Genomic DNA, 8,305 nt, shown 5'->3' with positions numbered 1-8,305 from the left:
AATCATGAATAAAGATCCCAGAGCATAAACTAGCTCAGTATGCACATATACGCAGATTCGTGAAAGTATAGAGCACAAAAGTATGAGTCGAAAAAGTCGGGTCGTTACATCCACGAACACCTAAAATATGTCAGGATCTTCCTGGGACGAACCACATAAGATCCAAAGCTAACCCTGGCAGTTCACGCAATGAGGAAAGAAATAATAGGCAATTTGTAAGTTCAGACAAGCAATATACCCTAAAATCTAGCTTGAAGGAGGAACGAACACCCAAACTTATAAAGTTCCGATAACATGTACATGGCCACCAATCAAGTGTAACGGGTATGAATCATAACAAAATAAATTATTATAAAACTTTAATATTGATTACTGAATCAGGACGCTCCATATTTGAAAATTAAACCAAGAATCATTCCCGTACTAACCCCTAAAATTTGCAGGTTATAAATAAATGACCAAAAATGAGAGGTTACAATAATATATAATAAGGTGTAATGGAATATCTATGCCAAATGGAAAAAAGGTAATACTTAGTTTCTAAATGTCAATGTCTAGTCGTACAAATGAAGAACTCAGTGGCAACTGGATATTCAAAACATAGAGTGGTAATCATTTGCATCCATTAATTTGCTTGAAATTCAAGGGACCAATGAGAACGCGACATGTGGCGCGAAAATCACATGTGATTGAAAAAAAAAATTACGAAAAAAAATTTCGCAACTTTTTTTTTCGATTTTTTTTTTACAATCACATGTGATTCTGCATGTCAATCACATGTGATTATGCATGTCAAATCCAATCACGTGTGATTATGCATGTCAATCACATATGATTGAACAATCACATGTGATTGTAGAAAAAAAAATTGAAAAAGAAAATTTTCGAAAAAAATTTTCAAAATTTTTTTTTTTCTAAACAAACAAATTTTTGGAATTTTTTTTCAATTACATATGATTTCGCGCCACATGTCATGCTCTCATTGGTCCATTTGATCCCAACTTAATTTATGAATTCAAATAAATATTCCTCAAATGAGGATTAATTACCTAATTTTTATCTAGGATGATTATTGACCATTAGATCATAGGGGTAGTTAAAGTAATTAAATGATCCAATGGTAGTTGAAGGGTTCTTAGAAATATTTATTACCTAAAAAAAACTCTCTTTTAATGTATATATATATAATATATATATATATATATATATATATATATATATATATATATATATATATATATATATATATATATATAGTGACGATTCCATAGTCAGAACTCAACAAGGTTCTGAATTTAGTTCAGTACTAATTATATTCGAATACTATTTCAATGGTTGTTTGCCTACCAAAAAATTACAAATTCGAAAAATATTTCGTGTCCTAGTAGTTAAATTTAGTGATGTTTTATACAACTTAAAAAAAAAACTATAATTTCGAAAAATATATGAGGTTCTATAAAGGATATTTTCTACATAAAATTTTGAAATTAGTGACGTCCCGTAACTCCACAAGTTATAACCTACATTCACCAATATATATATAAATAAATATATATATATATATATATATATATATATATATATATATATATATATATATATATATATATATATATATAGTGGTAGGATCAAGAGGGAAGTAACCATTCGGGGGGAAGCGGGGGGAAGCAAAAACTTTTTTTTTTCGTTTTTTGAAAAAACTTTGTTCACGAACATTATAGATGAGATGAAAATATGAACATTTAGTAGAGACACTTTGTGATAAATGTTTTTATTTTGGCGGGAAAACGCTCGAAGAAGTAATATATAACAATTATCGTGTTTTTCAAGAGTATTTTGAGGTTTTAGCTATTGGGTTTAGATATTAGGGTTTAGATATTAGGGTTTATAGGGTTTAGATATTAGGGTTTAGAAATTTAGGGTTTAGGGTTTAGATTTAGGGTTTAGATTTAGGATTTAGATTGAGTTTTTAACACGAACCGTTTAGAGTTTAGGGTTTAGGGTTTAGGGTTTGGTGTTTTGGGTTTATAGAATAAACCCAAAACACCAAACCCTAAACCCTAAACTCTAAATCGGGCTAAATTTTACTTCACAAAACATGAAAAAAAAAAAAAAAAAAAAACGTTCATATTCGTCACGAACAATATTATCTTGAATGTTATTTTTGTCGATCGTTTTCCCGCCTAAATAATAACATTCATCACGAAGTGTCTCTTCTAAATGTTCATATTTTCGTGTGATCTTGATGCCGGAAAAAAAATTTCAAAAAAAACGAAAAAAAAATAAATTTTGCTTCCCCCGCTTCCCACCGATTGGTTACTTCCCCATTGATCCTGCCCCTATATATATATATATATATATATATATATATATATATATATATATATATATATATATATATATATATATATATATATATATATATATATATATATATATATATATATATGAGCACTCAAAGTAGAACATTAAATTGTTTAGTAAACGTAACATTACGTAAGGAACACATATAAATTACAAGTTGAAACTTCGGTCAAAAGATATATAATTTAGAAGTTGAAAAACTTGGGTCAAAAACCACTTGACTCGCCCCCTTTTACTCACGTATAACCGTCTCTCATTCATACAATTGGTTTAAAAAAACCAAATTCAGTATGTCATCATTGTATTGTTTCATTTTAAGGATTTTTTTAATCTTGATCCAACAAGTAAAGTAACATATTAATATAAGATTCCAAAAGATGCATACTTTATTGGATGTAAACTAGATTCGAAAGCCCGCGCGTTGCTGCGGTTCTCAACGTCTTCGTCATAACATTTTTTCAATGACGTGTTTTGACAAAACATTTGTTGCATGCATTTAGCATTTTAAAGTTAACGTCGTAATGGTACTTTGAATTAGATTTAGCGTTGATTATTTACTTATTTATCCCCACTATACATTTATAGACATTTATTTTTATTATGTTTTTGAGAACAAAATATATAAAAAATGAAAGGATAAATTTGAAAACTAAGAAGTAAAAGGGACAAAAATAAGGCTTCCCCTTTTTGATGTTGGGCTTTATTCCTATATTTATACTCCATAATATTGCAGTATTTTTTCGATTAAAAAAAGTTGGAAGATGCAGCGGTCAACCGGACTCCGTATTTAGTAGCCACATGATTTGGTCAACAATTACTTTACTACTATGTCTTACCCCTTTACTCTCTCAGTCTCTCATCTCTCTTTTTTCTTTCTACCTACTACTATTTCATCTCCTCATCTTCTACCAAAGAAAGGGATTTTTTCTAGTAACCACAACTGCGTTAACTCCATTGTAACCACTACCGCCATCGTAACCACAACTGTCTTAACATCTCAGTACCACCATCGCACGCATTTCTTTCTATGGAAATTTACCCAATGTCGCTGCCCTCAAATTCTTGCCTGATAAATAGATCTGATTGTCTTTCAGATCTGAATTTTTTCATCTGATTGTCTTTCGGATCTGAGTTTTTTATATCAGATGTGGTTTTTTTTATGTTGCTTGAAAATAAGTATACGACGACTGTGCTTTTGCCACGTGAGGCGCTCACCAAAAAAAATAAAAAATAAAAAAAAAATTGCTACCGTAAATTGTTAGGACTGACGGCCTTGGTTAGCGCGCGAACCCCACATTTCTTCTTATTAAACAAAAAGATAGCTAAATTAATTAAATAAAAATTATTAATAATTTAAATGTTATTCTCTTCCCTAATATATAAGCTCACACTTACTGTACTATACTCTAATACTCCTTATAATAAATAATACTACTATGTAAATCTATAATATAAAAATTAAATTTAAATAAATGTGGATCTCAAAGTCCATATCCAATTCACCTTTTATTCTTTTGACGTTCAAAACAACTCTTCCTAGCCTCTCATTTACTTCCCTAAGACCAAAAACTCCAAATCTCATTCCCATTTGAGGTTTCTAAGACCAATTTTTACTACTTACCAATATAGTTTGCATAATACTCACAATTTAGGAAGTTACGGAGTATTACGTATGGGTTGATTATGTAAATTACCCAAAATATTAACTTAAGTAGGCATCAATTGAAGTTTCTAGTCATTTTCCTTATCAAAAAGAATAAAAGGTGGGTGTGTTGGTGATCTGTGGGCTACGCAGCAAGAGACAGAACCAAATGAATCTCATCTTCAAATTTCACCTAAAATTCCTCCTTTGACTTCTTGATAAATTATCTACATATTCTCCATTTTAGAACTCTAGTATTTTCGTCAGCATCATCTTTATTGTTGAAGATTTAAGTGGGTTTCAAGAACCCTAATTTTGAAGGTATGAATTCTTTAATCAATTGTTTGTAGTTATGTTGTGTAGTAGTTAAATGGGATGAAATGGGGCTAATAACATTATTTAAACCTTTTGATTTCACCCAAAAAGAGATGTTGATGATGAACATATGTACTGATTTAGCAAGAATATGGTGAAAATGAGGTTCTCCCTCCCTGACCTACTCCGGCAGCCAACAACTATTCCGGCAGCTACCGACCTCTCAGGCATCAGATTTGTTTCAAGAATTTTTTTTTTCTTCTTTCGCAATTTATAAAAATTAATACGTTGTCAATTTTGGTGTATAATCTTGTTTATCAGATTTGTTTCAAGTGTTTTTTTTTTTTTGTGTGGCAATTTATGGGGTGTAAAAAAGACAAAATTACCCCTGTTCGTTAATGTTGTATTGTAGTTACTGTTATACTGTAGCAATTTGGATGATGTGGCGGAACGTGATTGGAAGTCGGTATCCATATTTAGTATATAGTATAGTATAATATAATAAATATTAAGATTAAGATGCAGTGGTAGTTTATATTTTATTTATTACAACTTAGTGTACTATTTATGAAAGTTTATTATTTAATAAAAAGAGTAATGATATTTCATCATACCACTCTGGTATTAGTTATTTTCTAGTGTTTTATTCGATGCATCTCAGACGCTCGCCTAACGTCATTTCGCTCGCTTGGGAGGCAGACTTTGAAAAACAGTCGATGCATACGACTTAAATGCATATAACAGATGGTTGTTCATCCACATATAAAATGATTCGTGAATGAATTGAACGTATCTTCACACAATAAATGGGTTTGGATCTATGAATAAAATGGATGCATATGCGAATAACTTTTAATAGTTGTTGAATTGATTGAACATGTTTTTATTACAGGGATTGAATGCACATCTGACTTTAGTGGATGAATGTTTAAGGACTTACTAGTTTTAATTCTCTAGTCTGGTTACCGTGAATAACAATAATTAAGTTGATGATCGTTATAAGGTGGTTAAATGAGTACACCATCATCGGATGAACCGGAATGATGGACAATGGTTTTTTTAGGTTTATGTCTAAGACATACTGTAATCGTAAGTAGATTTAGATATGTCGATATTCGAATATCCAGAACGTTAATGTGTCAATAATGAAGATCATAGTTTGTATTTGTAGTGAAAACCTGATATCGGCTAAAAAGTCACGTTTTCACCCCGGTATTAAGGCCCAAAAACAACAAAGATTCGAACTTTATCGGCAAAATACCCACTTCATCGGTTAGAATTGAAGAACAAGTAATTACGAAGGCGGTGCAAAAAGAATCAAGAGAATCGGAGCTAAAACGAAGATTCTAGAACGAAAACGGTGAAAGACAAGAAATCAAGTTACGATCCAGTGAATCAAGGCTGACCAGCATAAAAAACGGCCTGCCATACGGCCTGCCATATGGCCTGCCAGTATGGAAACGGCCTGCCAAATACAGCTCACCAAGCGGCCTGCCATACGGGCTGCCAGGCAAACGGCCTGCCAAATACGGGCCACCAAACGGGCTGCCAAACGGCCAGCCAGCCGTATTTTAGCAAATTCCTAGTCTATTTAAAGAGGCTTTGTCATTCATTCCAACACACACTTCAATTCACTTCTTTTTCTCTCTTGTACAATATTAGTCATACTCTCAAGGCCTTCGACTCCGTGCGGGAAACCTAGTACCCGGAGAAGAACGCTGAAGATTGTATTAGGAGCGGTCTGGAGTCTTGAAGTTGTCACTTTTGTATTCGAAACTCGTTTAATCTACTAGTACTTCTATCCTTTATCTTATATAATGTTTTATGATATTGTTGCCATGATTAGCGAGTAGTTATCTTTAGTGTATGCTATGATGTAAGCAGTTATAATGCCGAAATAATATTATGGTCTGTGTATGCTGTTGAAATGCTTTCCGATTATGCTTTAAACTCAATCGCTTTTCCAACTAATAGAACGTAGTTATAGGCTCTGTTATTGGGAAGTTGCGAACCCCAATTCAGAGTACACTATCTGTGTCACCCCTTGGTAAGAGAAGTCTATCGGATACAACGTAAGATCGACCGAGGCACACCGGTTGTAGTAAGTCTATCGAGCTTTGGATTCTGACTGAGGACTCTTTCGTAGTGAAACATCTGACTAGACTCTTAGTACATTGTCGGTCCTAGACCATGCTAGTGTAGTCACCAAGCATATAAACTTCGTACGTGCACGCTGAAGCACAGCGGTTGTTGTAAGCTGTACCTCTACTAAGTAAGGCCGTGGAACCCGGTTAGTGTTGACCAGTACACTGCACCATAACGCGGTCTCAAGCATTGCACCCCGCTTGAGGGATTCTTAGTTAATTAAGGAACTATTTATTTAGACACATAAATGATTGGACCGTTAGGATAACCGAACTTGTTCATAGAAGTCAGCTCGACTTGGCCATGGTGTTCTTTATGGTTGAACTCTATTTAAGGGCCTAACTACCTTTTACCAATCATTAACGAAAGCATTGCAACACATCACGTCTCTCGGATATGGTAAACCATATATTCTATTATGCTTAAGAAAGTTTAGACCATTTCGGAATGTTAATACGTCACCCAACCGAGTATGCCTGTAGTCAGACTGCACGGGCGTCGGGGGTAAGGGACGTTGCTGTCTATTCAGAATCTTCAAGCCTAACGCAGTACCCAGTGACATGTCTTATGACAGGGGCGTTTAGGACCAGTGTAATGAATACAGGGCCTCTGCCTATTCATGAGTCAGCATTCCATAATCTCGGCAGAATAACTGATGAAGTCATAGTATGCACTCACTTTAACCTTATCTGAATTACGAATTTTATCGCATTTACTTTATCTGTCTTATAAATTAGAAAACTCAAAAATAAATATTCACTACTCCTTAACTATCTTAGGCTTAAATATAGGTTCAATTCTACTGATATCTCAAAAATACGACCCTAGGTCATACTTTCCTTACTTATAATGAGTAGTAAGATTTAGGCCCCGCTAAATATAAATTTAAAACAGTACCTTCCTCCCACGAGTGGCTGACCCTGGCGAGCCGCGGCCTGACGACACCGCGCGAATAAAAACTGTCCGTTTCGGCCATATCACGGGAGGATACTAAGTTTTTGGCGCCGCTGCCGGGGAACTGGTATCAGGCAATACTGCTCTCTATCAAACTTATTCACAAGCATTTAATAGTGTCTAAGAAAGACAATTATACACGGACTTGGTTATTGGATTTTCCGAATAGTCGCCAATGATATTGGGACCAAAAGGATCCTGCCTATCCGTAGTCGGACTGGCCACTTGGTTTGTTTAATAGTTCGTGCGGAGCTCTGTTACCGAAATACCATGGAATCAGTAGCCAGAACCAAAAACATATTCAACCGTAGGATAGTTAGTTAATTAAATTAGATTACCTTAGATTACTTTAAACTACCCTAGATTAAATTAGATTAGATTACCTTAGATTAAATTAGATTACCTTAGAATTAGATTATCCTAGAATTAGATTAGATTAGTTTAGCTTATTATAATTTAGCTTATTTGCGAAAAATTAAAAACAAAAAGGCATACCCAGTGTATGACCCAAACCCGATCTAGACCAGGGCCGTTGTTATTCGTACCTGATCCAGACGCAATAATCTCTAAAGCACGCAAGGAAGCACGAATCAGAAATCAAATGGCATTACGCGTTACTTTAGCAGAAAACACCAAACCCTCGATTGAAGGTCGAGGAGGACCAATAAGATTTCCAGAGATTCAAGGACACTCGTTCGAATTAAAACATCACATCATCCAGCTCATTCAAAATAGCTGTCAGTTTCATGGATTACCGAATGACGATTCTAATTCTCACCTTGATTAATTCATATCTCTTTCGAACTCCTACAAAAAGCCAGGGATAGGACAAGATATAGTCCAGCTATACTTGTTCCCCTATTCTCTCACTCATCATGCTCAAAC

This window comes from Rutidosis leptorrhynchoides, chromosome 5 (genome assembly GCF_046630445.1).
Source record: "Rutidosis leptorrhynchoides isolate AG116_Rl617_1_P2 chromosome 5, CSIRO_AGI_Rlap_v1, whole genome shotgun sequence".
Classification (NCBI taxonomy): Eukaryota; Viridiplantae; Streptophyta; class Magnoliopsida; order Asterales; family Asteraceae; genus Rutidosis; species Rutidosis leptorrhynchoides.
This window is presented reverse-complemented; position numbering follows the sequence as displayed.